The sequence below is a fragment of the Mauremys mutica genome, chromosome 12, assembly GCF_020497125.1.
Source record: "Mauremys mutica isolate MM-2020 ecotype Southern chromosome 12, ASM2049712v1, whole genome shotgun sequence".
NCBI classification, from domain to species: domain Eukaryota; kingdom Metazoa; phylum Chordata; order Testudines; family Geoemydidae; genus Mauremys; species Mauremys mutica.
The window spans coordinates 29,512,706-29,521,405 of NC_059083.1; positions in this window are offsets into that span (position 1 = coordinate 29,512,706).

Below are 8,700 nucleotides of genomic sequence, written 5' to 3' on the forward strand. Positions count from 1 at the left end.
AAAAGTTGTAAGTGCTGCCAAACAGCAGGACGGCGGGAAGCGCTGGAATGGAGGTTGAGGACCGGGGATGTGGCACACTGGGGATGAGAAGAAGATGAGAAGGGGGAGCTTGGCTGCTGGTGGGTGCACAGACCAATCTCCTGTCCCCTGGGTGAGGACTGGGGCCCAATGGCCAAGGGCAGCGAGTGTGAGGGGAGCTGGCACTAGGGATCCTGCACTGCACAGGGTGTGGGATAAACAGAGAGCTCTAGGGGTCCCTGGTTCAGTGCTGGGTGCGCTGGCCAAGAAAGCAGCCATCATACCTGGTGGCTCCTGCGTCTGTTTCCCTGCACAGTCTCCCCAGCTCTCGGGGACTCCTGGCTCTCTGCAGATGGCAGCCGGTGTGAGGGGAGCTGGTGCTGGGGCTCCTGCACTGTACAGGGGATGGGCTAACCAGAGATCTCCTGTCCCCAAGGCTCTCGGGCCACTTGTCCAGTCTGACTGCAGGAGGGGATCTGGGGACAGACACCTGGGACCAGGGCCATCAATACCCATTTGGGGGGGGGGGGCTGAGGCCTCTGCAGGGGGCATGAGTCGGCAGAGCATAGCGGGTTGGGGCCGGATCACTCCACTTCCTGACGCCCCGCTCTTCTCCCCTGGCTCCTAGGCTTGGGGGGCAGGGGAGAACCACCCCTCAGCACTCAACAGTGGTGCAGAGCTGGCTGGGGCCGGGTCGCTGTGCCGTCAGATGCTACTGGTGTGGTGCTCTGCTCTGGTGAATGTTGATAACAGTTGGCTGTGTGCGTATGTTCCCCCTATGTGCTGCTCTGCACAGATAGCTGACACAGCAGACCCCGAGAGAACCCCAATGACCACAGACTCTGATAAGGTACGAAGGCACCCAGTCAGGTTTATTGTCAAACGAAGCACAGTAATAGTTTCCCATGGACTCTACAGGACATACTATGAATATGTGCCCACTGACAATGAACTGGCTCAGTCAGTGGCCGGGCTCTTCACTAGGCCAGACAAAGACATCCACACAGAGATGCATTCTTATACACGGGTACAAACAGGTTACACCTCATTCCTGACGTATTGAGGTACAGCCCCTCTACGCATTAGGGTGCTGCCTCTCTCCTGGTACAGGTTGATTCAAACAAACAAGTTTATCCATCATATTGTCCTTTTGACCTTGTCTTTAGGATGGGTCTGTCTGTTCCTTGTTATCCCTGTGGGATGTGGCACACATTCATTTTATTAGTGCTTATATGTGTATACGTGCTTTTAGCAGCCTTCCTATTGCCAATGTCTGTGAGTAGGGCCTGCCTCTGGCTCACAGCCTAGCTTTGCTTTATGTTAGCAAAATCTTGACCATTACTTCAGTTCAGGCCTCAAGCCTCATCCGACGAAGTGGGTATTCACCCACAAAAGCTCATGCTCCAATATGTCTGTTAGTCTATAAGGTGCCACAGGACTCTTTGCTGCTTTTACAGATCCAGAGTAACAAAGCTACCCCTCTGATACTTGAAGCCTCATACCACTACCCCACCTCTGACCGTGGATTCCAAGGAGGGGGTAATCTCAGCCATGCCTGAGGATTCTGCGGACGGGGAAGATGAGGAGGAGGAAGAGGAGGACGAGCTTGCAGAGAGCACACAGCACTCCATTCTCCCGAACAGCCAGGACCTTTTTCTCACCCTAACTGAAATACCCTCCCAAACCTCCCAAGGCGGTATCCCAGACCATGAAGCCATGGAAGGGACTTCTGGTGAGTGTACCTTTGTAAATATAAAACATGGTTTAAAAGCAAGCGTTTTTTAAAGATTAATTTGTCCTGAGGACTTGGGATGCATTCGCAGCCAGTACAGCTACTGGAAAAGTCTATTAACGTGTCTGGGGATGGAGCAGAAATCCTCCAGGGACATCTCCATGAAGCTCTCCTGGAGGTACTCCAAAAGCCTTTGCAGAAGGTTTCTGGGCAGTGCAGCCTTATTCCGTCCTCCATGGTAGGACACTTGACCACACCATGCTAGTAGCAAGTAATCTGGTATCATTGCATGACAAAGCCTGGCAGCATATGGTCCCAGTGTTTGCTGGCATTCAAGCAACATCTGTTCTTTATCTCGCTGTGTTATCCTCAGGAGAGTGATATCATTCATGGTAACCTGGTTGAAATATGGGAATTTAATTATAAAGGGACAGAGGTGACCGTTCCTACTGGGCTATTTGCCTGTGGCTGAAAAGAAATCCTTCCCTGCAGTTAGGCAAGCCGAGGGGAGAGGGGGACATTGGCGCTGAGCTTTTTGCGATTGGCTAGCAGGGATCTTCCCTGATACCAGCCACGTGGTGGGGGGAGGGGTAAATGATCATCCCAGAGAATTGGATGGGAGGGGTGGGGGTTAGTTTGGTTTCTGCTGCTGCACATTAACAGGAAAACCACAGCACTCAACGGGCTTTGCTTCGTATTTGGGAAAAGAGGGCATTACTTTTAGGAAGGCTGCAGAAGCCGAAAGACAGTGTCTTACCATGGCCGCATGCAAGCCGAATTCTGTTGCCCAGACCTGCGTCTGTGATCTCTAACACCAAAGCCAGAGGCACTCAATATTAAGATGCAAAATGCGACCTTGTACTGAAATCACATGTGCTATGTAATGTGAATAGCATTGTTCACAATGAAAGAGTATAACTGTTGTTCTGTAAAATGTATCTTTTAAATACTTCTCTCCCTTTTTTCCCTCCCTCCCACAGCCGTCCCGCAGGCTATCTCAGATAAGGCAGTGAAAAAAAGGGACGCGAGACAAAATGTTCTCAGAAATCATGGAATTGACCCGAAATGAAAGATCTCATCTGAATGAGTGGAAGGTCACCCTATTCCAGTACAGGAAAGCTTCCAGTGAACGTGAGGACAGGAGGGACAAATGTGAGGAGAGGAGAGACGCTCGACATGACAGGTGGCCGGATGCAACTCTGGGGCTGCTGTGTAATCAAACTGACATGCTCCGGCATCTGGTGGAGCTTCAGGAACAGCAGCAGGATCACAGAGTGCCACTGCAGCCCCTGTATAACCACCCTCACCCCTCACCATGTTCCATAGCCTCCTCACCCAGATGTGTAAGAACGCGGGGTGGGGAGGGGGGAGGCTCTGTGCACCCACCCACTCCACCCCAGTGGACAGCCCAACCAAAAGGCTGTCATTATTTTGAACTTTTGAAGTGTCCTTTTCCTTCCCTCCTATCCTCCTCCCAAACCCCACCCAGGCTACCTTCTCAGTTCTCTCCCTCTTTTTATAATCAATTATTAAAGAATACATGATTTTTAAAGATAGTGACTTTATTTCCTTAGAAAGCAAGCTGTGATCGAAGAGGGAGGGTGGGTTGCTTACAGGGAATAAGTCAATCAAGGGGGCGGGTTTTCATCAAGCAGAAACAAACAAAACTTTCACACCGTACCCTGGCCAGTCATGAAACTGGTTTTCAAAGCTTTTCTGATGTGCAGTGCTTCCTGCTGTGCTCTTCTAATCAGGGCCGGCTCCAGGCACCAGCCTACCAAGCATGTGTTTGGGGCGGCACCTTGGGAGGGGGCGGCGATTGGGGTTTGTTTTTGTTGTTTTTGGTTTGGCCGGGCGGCACTGGGGAGGTGGGGGGACTTGGGTGGCGCGACGTGGCACTGGCGGAGGGCGGGGACTTGGGTGGTGCGAAGCTCAGTGGGGCGGGGACTTGGGTGGTGCGACACGGTGCTTGGGGGGGCGGGGACTTGGGCGGTGCGACACGGCGCTTGGGGGGGAGGGGTGGGGACTTGGGCGGTGAGATGTCACGCGGCGCTGGGGGGGTCGGGGACGTGGGCAGCCCGACGCAACGCTCGAGGGGGTGGGGACTTGGGCGGCGCGACGCAGCGCGGGGGGGACTTGGGCGACGCGACGCTTGGGGGGGTGGGGACTTGGGCGGTGCAACCTGGCGCTGGGGGGGGTGGGGACTTGGGCGACGCGACGCAGCATGGGGTTGGCAGGGACTTGGGGGACATGATGCGGTGTTGGGGGGGCGGGGGCTTGGGCTGTGCGACGCGACGCTCAGGGAGGGGCAGGGCGGCGCTCTTTTTTTTGCTTGGGGCGGCAAAAATGTTAGAGCCGGCCATGCTTCTAATCGCCCTGGTGTCTGGCTGCACATAATCAGCGGCCAGACGATTTGACTCAACCTCCCACCCCACCATAAATGTCTCCTCCTTACTCTCACAGAGATTGTGGAGCACACAGCAAGCAGCAATAACAATGGGAATATTAGTTTGGCTGAGGTCTGAGCAAGTCAGTAATGTGCGCCAGCGCGCCTTTAAATCTCCAAATGCACATTCTATCACCATTCTGCACTTGCTCAGCCTGTAGTTGAACAGCTCCTGACTACTGTCCAGGCTGCCTGTGTATGGCTTCATGAGCCATGGCATTAAGGGGTAGGTTGGGTCCCCAAGGATAACTACAGGCATCTCAATATCCCCAGAGGTTATTTTCTGGTCTGGGAGGTAAATCCCTTGCTGCAGCCATTTAAACAGAGTAGTTTTCCTTAAGATGCAATCATCATGAACCCTTCCTGGCCATCCCATGTTAATGTTGGAGAAATGTCCCTTGTGATCCACCAGTACTTGCAGCACCATTGAAAAGTACCCCTTGTGGTTTATGTACTGACTGCCTGGTGCTCCGGTGCCAAGATAGGGATATGGGTTCCATCTATCACCCCACCACAGTTAGGGAATCCCATTGCAGCAAAGCCATCTACTATGACCTGCACAGTTCCCAGAGTCACTACCTTTGGTAGCAGCAGCTCAGCGATTGCTTTGGCTACTTCCATCACAGCAGCCCCCACAGTAGATTTGCCCACTCCAAATTGATTCCTGACTGACCGGTACCTGTCTGGCATTGCAAGCTTCCAGAGGGCTATCGCCACTTGGTTCTCAACTGTGAGGGCTGCTCTCATCTTGGTATTCTGGCGCTTCAGGGCAGGGGAAAGCAAGTCACAAAGTTCCATGAAAGTGCCCTTATGCATGCAAAATTTTCACAGCCACTGGGAATCGTCCCACACCTGCAACACTATGCGGTCCCACCAGTCTGTGCTTGTTTCCCGGGCCCAGAATCGGCGTTCCATGGCTAGAACCTGCCCCATTAACAACATGATCTCCAAAGCCCTGGGGGCCATGGTTTGAGAGTATTCTGTGTCCATGTCCTCATCACTCTTGTCACCGTGCTACCGTCACCGCCTCCTCCTCACCTGGTTTTGCAGGTTCTGGTTCAGCATAAACTGCACAATAATGCACAAGGTGTTTACAATGTCCATGACTGCTGTCTTGAGCTGAGTGGGCTCCATGCTTGCCATGATATGGCGTCTGCACAGTTCACCCAGGAAAAAAGGTGCGAAACGGTTGTCTGCTGTTGCTTTCATGGCGGGAGTGGGGAGGCTGTACCCAGAACCACCCGTGACAATGTTTTTTGCCCCATCAGGCATTGGGATCTCAACCCATAATTCCAATGTGTGGGGGAGACTGAGGGAACTATAGGATAGCTATGGGATAGGTACCCACAGTGCAACACTCCAGAAATCAACGCTAGCCTCGGTACATGGAGGCGCACTGCCGAATTAATATGCTTAGTGTCGAATTAATATGCTTAGTGTAGCCGCATGCACTCAACTTTATACAATCTGTTGCCAAAAATCGAATCCTATAAATTTGGAGTAATCCTGTAGTGTACTACACGATCTGAACTCTCTTGTGTTTTATCTGGTTAAGTGAAAGAGCAATCATGTATTGGACATGTGCAAAGAGTCTCTCCATGTGTTAAATGGTCACAATGTGTCTCCGGAGAGAATTCAGCTGAAACCAGCAGGCTCTCACCTTAGCAAGGAGTTCTGGGAGACGGTGTGTTCAGGCATGCAGGAGTCTGAAGGGTCAGCTCTGCACTGAGGGTTAGGCAGCGGTTTTCACACCTCAGGTAGGAGGGCAGGGGGGCGGAGTTGGGGTGGGGATTTCAGGGAAGGGGTTGGAATGGGGGCAGGGAAGCAGTGGGAAGAGGCGGGGCCAGGGCGGGGCCTCATGGAAGGGGTGGAGTGGGGGCGGGGCCAATGGTGATGCGGGGGAGATGCAAGTAGGCAGCCCTCGGGCCAATGTACTAGTCCTCATGTGGCCCTCATGGTCATTTGAGTTTGAGACTCCTGGACTAGAGTCCATAGCTTGGGAAAAACACCTGCTGCAGGGCTGGGCTTTGCACTGGGGCATGTGGAGAGCTGAGGGCAGAAGCGCAAGGTTGAAAGAGGTGAGCAGGATGGGGAATGTTGCAGAGGTTTCCCCCTCCCTGCAGCCTCAGATCGCTGCACTGCCAGTGCGATGCTCTGGGCAGCAGGACTGCGAGCTCCTGCTGGGCGGCGCAGAGGAGAGCCACCGGCCTGCCCCAGTGCTCTGGGCTGCACAGTGTGGCTGGCTCTGGCTCTCCCAGTACTGCCAACCACAAGAGTTTACAAAAAAAAAACAAAAAAACATGCGACTGATACAATGATACGATATAACATTTTTGTTGTCAATCTGCACCCATCTCCCCCTCTTCCCCATGTGTGACAGTTACAGGGTTACCAGCTGTCCTGTAGTTACAGGGAAATGAGACTTGGGCCCCTGTGGCAGGAGCTCTGGCTGGGAAACCCCAGTGAGATCTAATCCCACAGGTGCCTAAAAAATGCTCCCTGCTGCTGCTTCTCCCCAACCCCCCAAACCCTGATTGATTTACGCTGTGTCCCTGCATCCCCACCTGCGCCTGTCCCAGCCCGGCTGTTAGTTCTGCCCCCTGCCCAGCCCCCACATCAGCCCTTCAGGGCCCCTCTGCAGCCCCAGGGGTTCTTCCCCCTCCCATCTTTGAGACTGCAAGAAAGGGGAGGGGCTTCTACAGATCATAATGATGAGGAGCCAGGAGCTGGGTAACATGAGTCCTCCAAGGTCATAGAGACTGGGGTGTGTGAGGTTAGAAAGGCTGATGTCTGGGTCCCCAATGAGATATTCCTCCCCGCTTCCGCTCAGGGATCCCAGCCACACCCGGAACCAGGGTCAGATTCTCTCCCCGGGGACAGAGCCCGGCGGGAAAGTGAAGATCGGGGCCTCATCACCAGCATCGATAAATGTCACCTGCCCCCGGTCACAGTCCAGACAAACCCGGATCCTGCTGGGGGCCCGGCTCAGAGGCAGGGGGGTCACAGGGGAGGTGAGAGCCCAGAGCTGACCCTTCCATAGCACCACAGCCCAGATCCGCACCTCAGGGCTATGGCTGATCCCTCCCTTCCTCCCCACAAACTCTCTGGCCACCCCCACAGCCCAGCCTCCCCCATCCCCCACCTCCACCTCCCAGCAATGTCTCCCCGAGGTGAATCCCTCACAGCCCAGCACACAGGCCCAACAGTCAAATCTCTCAGGGTTGTTGGGTAGATTCTGCTGTGTGTCTCCCCGTCTCACACTTTTCCGATCCTCAGACAGGACGAGTTGGGGATGAGCCGTGTCTAGATCCAGAGTCACATGCGCTGGGGAGAGAGAATCAGAGTGTTAGGGGCAGAGCTCAGCCCTGTGGGAGGCTGGGACCATTTCTCACACTCCCCAGCAGCCCAGTTCTGGCTGGGACAGGCCTGGATCCCAGGGAGCTGCCTCTGTCCTGGACACCTGAGACTGAGCAGGGACGTCACTGCAGTTCTTCAGTTGGTGTAATGGGACCCACTTCATTCATTTTTAATTTGCTTGCTGAGGCTTCAGTTCCCTGCTCCCTCTGCTGGGGCTGCTCCATTCCCAGCATCAGAGACACAGCCAGGAAGGTTTTAGTGAGGAGGGAGCAGAGGAGGCAGGTACCAGCTTTGAACCCCAGAGGGAAGTTCCCTCCCCTAAATGCAGCCTCCACTCCCCAGCCAGAGTAGGAAGAGCCAGTTAAGAAAAGAGAGAAGGAAATGTCATTCAGTGGGGTAGCCCCATCCCCAACCTAGAGAGAAGGGAGGAGCTGACAGCCTCACAGGGACAGCATCTCCCCACTCCAGGAAGCAGTGAGCAGCTCCAATGGGGGAGCCCAGCCCTGCCCAGAGGAAAGGCAGGATGTTGGAGGAGAGTGATGGGGAGACCCCCTGCACTGGGGTAAAGCAGAGGGATGTGTCAGCCCTCCAGGCAGAGAGCTCTGTTCACAGGCTGCTCAGGGAGAGTGTTTCTGTTCAGCAGCGTGAGCATGAATTCAGCCCTAAGGTTGGTGTCAGGACTGTTTGTGTGACTTCAGCGTGGGAGCTCCTCACTGTTCAGTGTGTTGTTTTTAGGGCTCTGTGTGTCATGGTCGGTATCGGTTTGGTTGGTAACCTTAGCTACAATCTCATGAAGACATTTTCTGATAATTTAAAGACAATCTCCAGCTGCAATCTCACCCTCTCTGAATGTTCCTAGGGATTCTCCTCTTTTTGACTCCAGTGCAGATGGCAGAGTGTCTGGAGGGGGGAAGGAGAAAGGAGATGAGAGTTCAGGCTTTCATATTCAGCATCCCCACTCTCAACTCCTAGAACTGTGTTTTAATTATGACAGAGAAACACACCTAGAAGCACTCAGATATTTAATATAAAAAAGTCTGAAACCTATTTCCCCTCTCAATCAGGCATTTCTCAGCAATGGAGCCAGCATCCTTGCAGCCTAATCCAGGACAGACACTCTGTAAGTGAGATTTATTTTTCCCCTACT